Raw genomic sequence first — 11,303 nt, 5'->3', positions numbered from 1 at the left:
CCACCGATTGCACGTCGGACACGTGCTATATCTTCACGTTCACCGCTGATGTTAGCGCCTCTTCGTATGCCTCGCCAGTGCATGTACGTAAGCCGCTCATGCCCTTACCACTGTTGAGCAATAAATAATATATACACCCAAAGCTAGCGAAAAAAAAGAGCTTTGATCGATTCTACACAAGTACTTGTACGTGAACATGGCCTGGGCTAGCTCTAGCTGTGCACTGCCCACAAACTTGCATGCGTACGTAAACATGGTCTGTTGATCTGTTCCAGCCCTCACGCGCGCCGCACACGCGCCATGGTTGATGGAAATTTTATATAAAATCTGGCCCCAATTTCCATGAAGTGCTAGTATCGGTGGTGGTTAACAATTCGTACTGCATATTGGAGGACCGGCGCATCAATTTTGACGACCGTATTGAGACTGTATTTGTAAGTTTCGGAACCATATTGAGACAGTTCATGAGTTAGAGGACAGTTCTGAACATCGTCAACTACTTTAGAGACCACATAATGCATTTTACTTGAAATTTTTGGTCACATGCCCACGAGGGGCAAATAGGTCTTTTCATGTGTCATTTAACACTGTTAAGGCTTAAAATGGACAGAAGTGTTATAAAGGGCATAAAATTTAGACAAGGTGTTATATAAGGAAGAAATAGTTTTACAGTGTTAAATAGGGAAACAAAATTTAAAATAGTGTTATATAAGGAATTTTCTCTAGTCTTTTAACTTTACTATTCCATTTTTGGTTTACTAACTCATATTCTTGAATGTCAAATGCATATATAAGTAGTCCTTTTTGTTACAATCTTGTCATTTGCCAAATACTAGATTGCAGGACATGTCCTTATTTAACAAAACTGATCACACACAATGAGAATTAAATCCAGACACCCAATACTCTTGTTTCCAACAAATAAAGTACATTGCATTTGGTGTCCTGCCTTGCACTCTACATGTAAATTATATTGTACATTGCGTTTGAAATAATGTGCAGTGGAAGAACAAGAGAATGACGAGGCTCAAGAGGAAGTGCCAAAAGATGAGGCAACGATCAAAGTAGGTGAGCAACCAGGATGCGAAGCTTTGATTAAGTCTTGGTCAATTCCTGATGCCGCGTCCTCTTGAATCCTAATATGTTTTGGTGATTCTGGTTGTGGCAAATGTGGATCTTTTGTAATCACTCATTAAATATCCTGAACTTTAAAAATATAATTTGCCACTACCTTGCTCTCTTAACGAATTGATTGGTTGCGGTCGGCTTGCAAGTCTTTCCTGACACGACAGTTTCTTCAATCATTTGATTGGTTCAAACCACAAATAACGAGGTGTATCTACCTCTTGTGCCATGTTTACTCACGCGCAACGGCTATTCAACAAAAGTATTGCTAGTTAGTTGTCGGATTGCTAATTAGTTATCTCTTATGTTGTTTTTGTTTCTAATTGCATTTGTGAAGATGCTGGATGCTCCGCTAAAGATAACAATCAGTTCACCCTTGCACGCAGTTTGGTCAGGGATTCTCCCATTCTTCGCATGCACGGAATTCGGAGCAGTTAACTAAGATAGTGCAGACTATTCAGATATGTGAATTATATCATTGGCAGTGCTATTGAAAATAGTTTGCCCATCCAGAATTAAATAAGTTTGAGTCTACATGGAATTATTATTTATATAAAATACACATGGGCTGAAAAAAGTGGAAGGAATCTTTTTAATTGACTTCACATGAGGATGGCAGTCAAGTTAAAGGAGTCATTTATACTTTTCTAGAGTGGCATGGCCTTCTCTCTGTGATATGACCCCATGTAATATAAATACCGGGGTCGTCGATGTTTCGCGTGAAGTTGGTGTTGTCCAAAAATATGCTGCATATACATTAGAGTACGTGCGGCCAAGCTACAATGACGAACAGCTATAAAAAAGGTAGTTTTTGTTGTTCAAAATACAAAGCGTGCGGGTCAAACAGAGACTGGTGCATTTATTTCAGGAGATAAACAAACGAGTAATAACACTAATCCTTGTGAAGAAGCTAAGGCTCTACACATACATGTTTGGAGGAAAGAGTACAATAAGTAAACTATGAAAACTTTCATGTGCATGGCTACATGAGAGATAGCTGGATGGAGATACTATTATCAAGGAGACCAAGTAATTAAGGGTCTGTATAGGTCTTAGTCGAAGTCTCAGTCAGATGACATCATCCAACAATAGCCCAGCCCATTTTTAATTTATCATTTAGTCTGCTACTTTTCTAGCGCTGTTGGGCCGGCCCTGCTATTGCGTCTAATGCCTTTTGTCATTTTCTTGGTTGCTCTGTGCTTTTCAGCCAGCCATTTTTTGACTCTATCGAGAGTTTTTGGAGATGCTGCTTGTTCTTGCACAATGACCGGGCCATTAGTAATTACTAAGTTTGCATGATTTTCCTTCCATCCATTTTTTGCTGTTTTTGTTTGGTTTTTCTGTTTTTCCTATTGCCTGTTAAATGTTTAATGTTCATTTCCTTTGAAAATTAGTTATTGGCTCACTGTAAAAAAGAAATGGTAGCATTTTGTTTACATTTATCATATTTTTTTGGAAAAAGTGCTTGTTTATTCTTAAAATTATTCATCGTGTGTTGGAAAAAATGTTCCTAGAAAACATCATGTATTTTAAAAAATGTTCACCATGCGTTTACAAAAGAAAAGATATGAAACGGTGACCCTAGTGGCATATATGCAACTGCCCCCCCTCCTAACAAAAACATCACTGGGTTGTAGTCATGTTGAAGACATGCAATTGCAGTAGGGAGCGGCACTTGCAATTGTGTGTCTAGGGGCAGACATGCAGCTATCCCGTACCCAACAGAATACCTCATAGTTGTGTGGACGACACTTGCAGTTGCATGCCTAGTGCAGACATGCCACTGCTTCCCCACTATCGGCCAAAATATCTCTGAGTTGCAGCCAGGGACGACACTTGCAGTTGTGTGACTACTGGTAGACATGCAATTAGCCCCCTCCATCAAACAAAACACCGCCCAGTTGCAGACGCATTAAAGTCATGCATTTGCAGTCGGGGGCTACACTTGCAGTTGCATGCCTACACATGCAAACAGCTCTCCTCCCCCAACAAAACATCACCGCGTTGTAGTCGTGTTGAAGACATGCAGTTGCAATCAGGATCTTCACTTGCAGCTGTCTACCTAGTGGCAGACATGCAACTACCCCCTCCCCGACAAAAACACCATAGAGTTGCAGTCGTGTTGAAGACATGCAATTGCAATCGAGGGCAACACTTGCAGTTGCGTGTGTAGTACAAGGCATGCAATTGTTTTCCTCTCTCTGTCAAAACAACACTAATTTGAAATCGCGTTGAAGACAATGCAATTGCAGTCGAGGGCAACACTTGCAGTTGCGTGTGTAGTACAAGGCATGCAATTGTTTTCCTCTCTGTGACAAAACAACACTAAGTTGCAATCGCGTTGAAGACATGCAGTTGCAGTCGGAGACGACACTTGCAGTTGCGTGCCTAGTGTGCTAGACATGCAACTTCCCTCTCCCACAAAACACTAGTAAGTTGTGGCTGCTTTGAAGACATGCAATTGCAATCGAGGCGACATTTCCAGTTGATCGGCAAGAAAATATTTTTAGAAAGGAAAAAAAAGGAAGTTGCACACGGATGACATAGATACAATAGTGTGTGGCTGATGCACATGGAACTCCCTATGATCGATGGATGTGACCGATGACAATACTCTTGAAAAGAAAAGGAAAAATTGCACACCGATAGTTGATATGTAATTACACACGATTTAATGTACATGCAATTGTGTGCGATCGATCAATGTGCAAACAGGTGGTACTATTTATGTAAAAACAAAAAATAATTGAAAACAGAAAAAATAATGGGGAAAGACAAATGGGAGCGAAGCAGGCTAAAATCCAGAGCGAAAGCAGCAGAAAGCAACGACAAAAAAACAAAAAGAAAAAAAGAAGAAAAAAAGGGCCCGCCTGAACACCCGCCCAGCACAAAATCAACGCACACACGCTACAAAAAGGCCCAATAAAACAAGGAAACGGCTGGTCGCCTTATACAGGCCGAAACAAAGGACAAACCCACCTATCACGAATCTTAAAGCGAACAAAACATCCAACAGATAACTGAGATTTAGCAGCTCCGATTAATTAAAGTTGAGGATCTATGTATTGCATGTAAGTGTTTAGATGGCGGAAATCGTTTAAAATAAACCGGCTGATCAACACGCTCCGTAAGTCGCCTTTAACGCTTGCCACGTGTCTGGTGGGCCCAACGAGCTGCTTATCCTTTCATTCTCTTATCTCTTTCCTGCACGCGTTGAGCTGCTTGTTTCTTCTCCTCGTTTTTCTTCTTCCTGCGGCACAACACAGCCATGGCAGTGCCATCGGCACCAGTGCCGGCCCGCCACCACTCGCGTTTCTGCTATGCCTGCTCCTACACGCCATGCTCTTCGCCGCTGCTGCAAACCGCCGTCGCCTCGCGTCGCTGCACCGCTGCTCCACTGCAGCTCCGGTGAAGCAGCCTGCGCCGTCTTCGTCGTGCGCTGCATCGCAACTTCCGCCATGGCCGCCGCGTGCTGCATCGCAGCATCCGCTGTCATCGCCGGCGCTGCAATGAAGCGTGGCCGGGGCTGCAATGGAGCGCCGCCGGGGTAGTTGGAGCTCCGCCGCGGCTGCATTGGAGCTTCGACGACGGCTCAGTGCAGCACCGCAGCGGCTCGATGCAACATCGCTGGCGGCTCTCGAGGGAAGCTTTTGGTGTTGCATTGGAGCGCTCGCCGTCGGCTCCATTGCAGCTCCGCCGGAGCGCTCGCCAGCCGCTAGACGTAGCGTTTTGGTGTTGCTATGGAGCTCTGGTCATGGCGGCTCTCCGGTGCTGCGGCGACATGCGGTGCTGTGAGATCGAAGCACGGGGGCTGGTTGAACGCGACGCGAGAGAGAAGGGTCAGCGACTCGGCGTGCGTTGATGTATCAAGGGTTGGAAAGAATGGATCGCACGACTGGCAACCCGACTGATTTCGCTAGGAAATAAGTCGGATGATTTGTAGTAGTCACCTTAGATGCAGGGGTGGAGCCCAATGGGCCAACCCTGTAGCACAGGCTACAGGGTCTGATTTTATTTTACGTATTAAATATCAGGTATTTAGCTCAGGGCATCAGGGTGGACCGAATATTGTGCTACAGGGCCCATTATTCCAGGCGCACCAGGCCTCCTTTGGTCCGCTTCCAGCGGCCCATTGAACACAATAAACTATCCATCTGGTGCTCTGTAGCGAACAAAACAATCGATCTGACTAAAACAACCACGTCTCCTCGTCTCCTAATCTATCCCGACCCCCGATTCATCGACTTGTGCAGCGGCCGGTGGCGATCGATCGATTCACAGATTGAGAACTTGTGCAGCGGCGGCAACCATCGAGCCAAGAGGCAAAATCTAGCTAGCTAGTACTTCTAATCTTCTACTGTAGTACTCTAGTCGGTAGGCTGTAGCTAATCTTTCTACAGATTTAAAGATTGGAATTGATATGTTCCCTAGTCCAGACGAATTGACGATTTGTGGCAGCCGGCAGCATGGATCCGTTCCTGTCTTCTGGGTTGATCTGATCATCCGAATGTCCACACAGCTACGGCAGCGGCAGGCGGCACCGGCGGCGGCGTAATTTTCTCTTCTTCTGTTACAATATGAGTATGGCTAACCCTCAGGATTTTGATTCCAGGGATTTGAGGGATCTTGATAAGGATCTACGGCTCTATATTGCTGATGTGCGCACAGATGATAGCTTTTCCAACATAGCAACAATCACCGAGCTTTCAAAAAATATGGTGCAGACGAGGAGGCATATTATGTACCTTTTGTTTTATCGGTTGTTGAAACTAGTAATTGTATGGCCTATTGCTACTGCTACAGTTGACAGGTGCTTCTCAGCAATGAAATTGGTCAAAACTTGCTTGCGCAATCGCCTCAACGATGACAGCTTGAGTGATGATGTTATTTGTTATGTGGAGAAGGAACAAATGAAAAAGGTCACCAATGATCAAGTGGTTGAGTATTTCATGGCTCGAAGGAAGAGAATGTACTAAAGGTAATTTATAACATTTTAAGTACTTTTATAGCAAATTTAAGTACTTTGATTTAGGCATTTTATTATATTCTACTCAAAATTTTAATTCTAGTTTTTTAATTGTAGGTTAATAAACCTTTGTGTCTGATGATGTGTTTTCAAATTTCAGAATGCAAGACATGTTTTCAAGTAATTTTTTTGTTTGATTTGGCATTATATTAAACAATTTGAGTGTAGCATTTTGTTTTTAATTTTTTACAATATGACTTCTCTTATGTTTGGTAATCCGTGTTACAAGCTATGAAACACGTCTTTATTTAATGCATCGGTTGCTTGCAAAATTTATGCCATGGTTAAGTAGTGCATCAGGGTAAGATTAGCTCCAGATCCGCCCCTGCTTAGATGGCAGATGCAAGAAATCGTATTTTTGTTCCTATTTTTGCCCTGTAACATGCATCGAAAGGACATGTATGTTATCTTAAACATAAGCACAAATTAAAGTAACATTTGTATTACTTTCATATTGTGGCACTTTGCCTATTTCTTCCTAGTTGTACAATTCCAGATGTGCTAATCTCCCAACTAGTTCCTAGTTGTTACTAATTTTGCTTGTATATGTTATTATAGCTTATTAAGCTTAATGGATATAGATTTTTTTAAAGAGGAATATATTAATATGAAGTAGATACCAATTACGCCCAACCTATGCACCAACAAGACGCGTAAGAACATCCATGATGTACACGGCCAAAAAAGAAAATAATAAGAGAAAAAAAACATGACACGGTGATCAATCACCTCGTAGTAGCAGCGCTCTTAACACCACCAAAGACAACACCCGGACTAGAAAGAAGGTTCTCACCAACAATGCACAAGTGTTATCATTGCCCGATCAAAGATCATAGGTTTTCACTCTGGAGAAAGACCGCGTTCCCAAAACAATGACTTCAACAGGGCCACTGCCAGGCACAACTAATAAAGGCTAGACCTTGGGTTTTCACCCTGGAAATCACAACTCGGTACTCAAAAGAGCACCACCAAGAAAGAAGTCCTCCAATGTTGCCGCCCCACTCGCGGAGGCTACTACTAAATGTCACTTACCACCAGGCTCACAGGAACTCGTGCCAGGTATGGGCGAGAACATACCCTGAAGCAGAGTCTTCATCGCATCCAAGACCCCGCCTTCGCCACTTGCAGGTCCTCCAATCACGCCATGGCATTCTCCTCATGTGTCGATCCCTTGGAAATCTTGGAGCAGACATGTCCCAAGGTGTCAACAAAAACAGAGCTTTGCGATACCCTGGTGAAGTTGGTTATACGAATATTGCGGGTGGACACGACGGGCCCTTATCCAATCAAGGTGTCCAAAAAAGCGTCATATATGCTAGTCCTTGTTTTCCTTCGAAGGAGATGTCCGGAACTCACTGATGGTCAGATCAAAGAGGATTTATCACATGTAGAACGGGGACTTCACACGAAGAGCACGGGGGGCCACTGCCTGGCCGATTTATATTAGGAGACATGAGGTCCCCCGACAACCAGGCTCGTCCCCCTGGACGGGCAGTACCGGCCAGCCCCCCTAGTCGTAGCCTCTTTGGATCAACGACCCGACCTCCAGTTGGATATGGGCAGAGACGAGTTCAAGGGATGGTAGCCCCGCACCATGGGCGTGGCCAGATGCGAGCCTACCTCACCGCTGACAGCGAACTCCAGGCCGGCCACCCAAGCTGGACGACGGAGAGCAGGGATAACCGATGACGGCGCATCTGAGGCAATGGGGTTCGGGAGAAGCAGCATGAGGAGCGATGAAGGGGAAGGAGAAGTGGGGCAGCCTCGCCGCTGCCAACCCACGTCAGGGCTTTGTCCGATAGGGACTATCGGCGGCGGCGAGGGAAGGGGCGAAGGAGGAGGGGTCGGTCGCGGCGAGACTGGGGATCCGCCCGTGTCGCCCTGGGGGGCGACGCGGAGGCAACTTCATTTTTCTTTCTAGATGCATTTATTGACGCTACCAATGGCACACCAACAACTTGGCAAGAGACGGGGCATGCCATCATGTTTATTGACATTATTCAGTCATTATGCACGTCACGGTAATCTTTTTTTGACACATGTAAGGCGTCAAGCAAGATTCATGGGCTAGCATGTTGTACTTGGGCAGTGGGGGAGGGTAGGCGCTAGGGAACATGCAGAGCACTGGTACAACGACGTCCTAAACAAACGGTTTGAAACCCCTTTCCACGACGGCATTCGAAACCGTCGCCAAGTGAGTGTGGGCGATAGGGGGGGGGGGTCCTTCCCACACGACCCAGAAATCGTCGGGGATAGGCCCTCCCGGGACCCAGGCTGGGGCCGTGTGCGATCGGGTGAGGCATGAAAACCCAATCATTTTCGTAGGTATGTACATCCCACACGGCGAATCCCAGAAATCATTTCCGTAGGTATGTACATCCCACACGGTGAATCCCAGAAATCATTTCCGTAGGTATGTACATCCCACACAGTGAATCCCAGAAAATCATTTCCGTAGGTATGTACATCCCACACAGTTCTTTGTGTGCAAACGTTTGTGCAAGGTGGCCTAATGCAAACAGTTCTCTGCCGGAAGCCGTGTGTGATTGTTAGTTGATCGAACACACCGACTGATACGTCTCCGTCGTATCTACTTTTCCAAACACTTTTGCCCTTTTTTTGGACTCTAACTTGCATGATTTGAATGGTACTAACCCGACTGACGCTGTTTTCAGCAGAATTGCCATGATGTTATTTTTGTGCAGAAATAAAAGTTCTCGGAATGACATGAAAATCTACGGAGAATTATTTTGGAATATATAAAAAATACTGGAAGAAGAATCCACGTCAGGGGGGCCTCCACCTGTCCACGGGGGTGGGGGGCGCGCCCTACCCCCTGGGCACGCCCCCTGCCTCGTGGGCCCCTTGACGCTCCACCGACCTCAACCTTGACTCCATATATTCACTTTCGGGGAGAAAAAAAATCAGAGAGAAGGGTTCATCACGTTTTACGATATGGAGCTGCCAGCATACCCTAAACTCTCTCGGGAGGGCTGATCTGGAGTCCATTCGGGGCTTCGGAGAGGGGAATCCGTCGCCATCATCATCATCAACCATCCTCCATCACCAATTTTATGATGCTCACTGCCGTGCGTGAGTAATTCCATCGTAGGCTTGCTGGACAATGATGGGTTGGATGAGATTTATCATGTAATCGAGTTAGTTTTGTTAGGGTTTGATCCCTAGTATCCACTATGTTCTGAGATTGATGTTGCTATGACTTTGCTATGCTTAATGCTTGTCACTAGGGCCCGAGTGCCATGATTTCAGATCTAGACCTATTATGTTTTCATGAATATATGTGAGTTCTTGATCCTATCTTGCAAGTCTATAGTCACCTACTATGTGTTATGATCTAGCAACCCCGAAGTGAAAATAATCGAGACCACTCCCGGTGATGACCGTAGTTTGAGGAGTTCATGTATTCACTATGTGTTAATGCTTTGGTCCGGTACTCTATTAAAAGGAGGCCTTAATATCCCTTAGTTTCCAATAGGACCCCGCTGCCACAGGAGGGTAGGACAAAAGATGTCATGCAAGTTCTTTTCCATAAGCACGCATGACTATATTCGAAATACATGCCTACATTATATCGATGAACTGGAGCTAGTTCTGTGTCACCCTAGGTTATGACTGTTACATGATCGATCGCATCCGGCATAACTCTCCATCACTGATCCATTGCCTACAAGCTTTCCATATATTGTTCTTCGCTTATTTACTTTTCTGTTGCTATTGTTACAATCACTATAAAACCCAAAAATATCACTTTTGCTACCGTTACCTTTTGCCACCGTTACCACTACTATCATATTACTTTGCTATTAAATACTTTGCTACAGATATTAAGTTTCCAGGTGTGGTTGAATTGACAACTCAGCTGGTAATACTTGAGAATACTCTTTGGCTCCCCTTGTGTCGAATCAATAAATTTGGGTTGAATACTCTACCCACGAAAACTGTTGCGATCCCCTATACTTGTGGGTTATCAATACACACATTGAAACATAACATATAAGAATGGAAAACAGAGTACACACATTGAAACAGAGTAATAAACAGAGCAATACTACGATTGCTGTGAATACATAGCTATCCACGTCGAAACGACTTTTCAAAATAAAACGTGTCCATGAGAACATGACCAGTAGCCCTTGCCTAGGGTAGCTCTTGGCTCTGCCTGAACTCGTGCAGGCATTCGTCTAAGCGGTCGACATGCTCGCGGTACATATGGAGCGCGATCTCGAGCTCCAAGTTGGCTATTTCATCAGAGATCACCAGCTCGAGGATGCGATGGCCATGTTCCTCTACTGCGCCTAGGTGGACACCTGGGCCAAGGAGGCAGTCGAGCCTACGGACCAGCGCGTTGGCATCCAGCGGGCCGGGGACAAGGCGAACGACGGCACCCATGCGAACGGCGCGGCGGGCGTCCGGTGCAAGTACGCCGCGGCCGGACTTTGGTGCAAGTACGGCGCTGGGGGCCTCTGCCCACTCCTGGCGAGAAATGGGGGTACTGACAGGATGTGTACCCAGCTGCGACACCGTGTCGACAGCAGGCAAGCGCCGCTTGATCCGCTCTTAATGTGCGGCGCGCTGCGCCTCTCGCTCTGCGATGCTCCAACGGTCTCGCCGTGCGGCTAGCCGCGGCCTATCGGCATGGACGCTCCTAGCTTGCTCTGCGCCGCGCCATCGATCAGGTTGTGCGGCAAGCTGCAACCTGTTGGTGCTGACATGCCTACCTTGATCCACGACGCTCAAGCGCCATGCGCAAAAGGTCTGATCAACCCTGGCGATGACGCGCATCACGGCGTCATCAATCGCGTTGCCGGGGAGCGCCTCGGCCTCGACGGGTCGTGGCGCCTTCTTGTTTTCCTCGTCGACGAGGTTGATGGCAGAGGCGGCGCTTTGGTGGGTTGGCATGCTTGGAAAAGGTGGATGTGCTACAGGCTGCGCTTGTCACCTCCATGCGTTGCATGCCCCCTATGCGCAATATAGCAGGGTGGCGGGAAACATGTGAGGAAATGGCGGAAAACGGTGGCGTGTTCATAAAACACCATCAATTAATGGAAACTTAGCATCGAGCTAGCACAAGAAGTAGATGATGATCAGATGAACACGAACCACACTAGGGAACCCGTTGGTGTTGAATTCA

The sequence above is a fragment of the Triticum aestivum genome, chromosome 5A (assembly GCF_018294505.1).
Source record: "Triticum aestivum cultivar Chinese Spring chromosome 5A, IWGSC CS RefSeq v2.1, whole genome shotgun sequence".
NCBI lineage: Eukaryota > Viridiplantae > Streptophyta > Magnoliopsida > Poales > Poaceae > Triticum > Triticum aestivum.
This window is presented reverse-complemented; position numbering follows the sequence as displayed.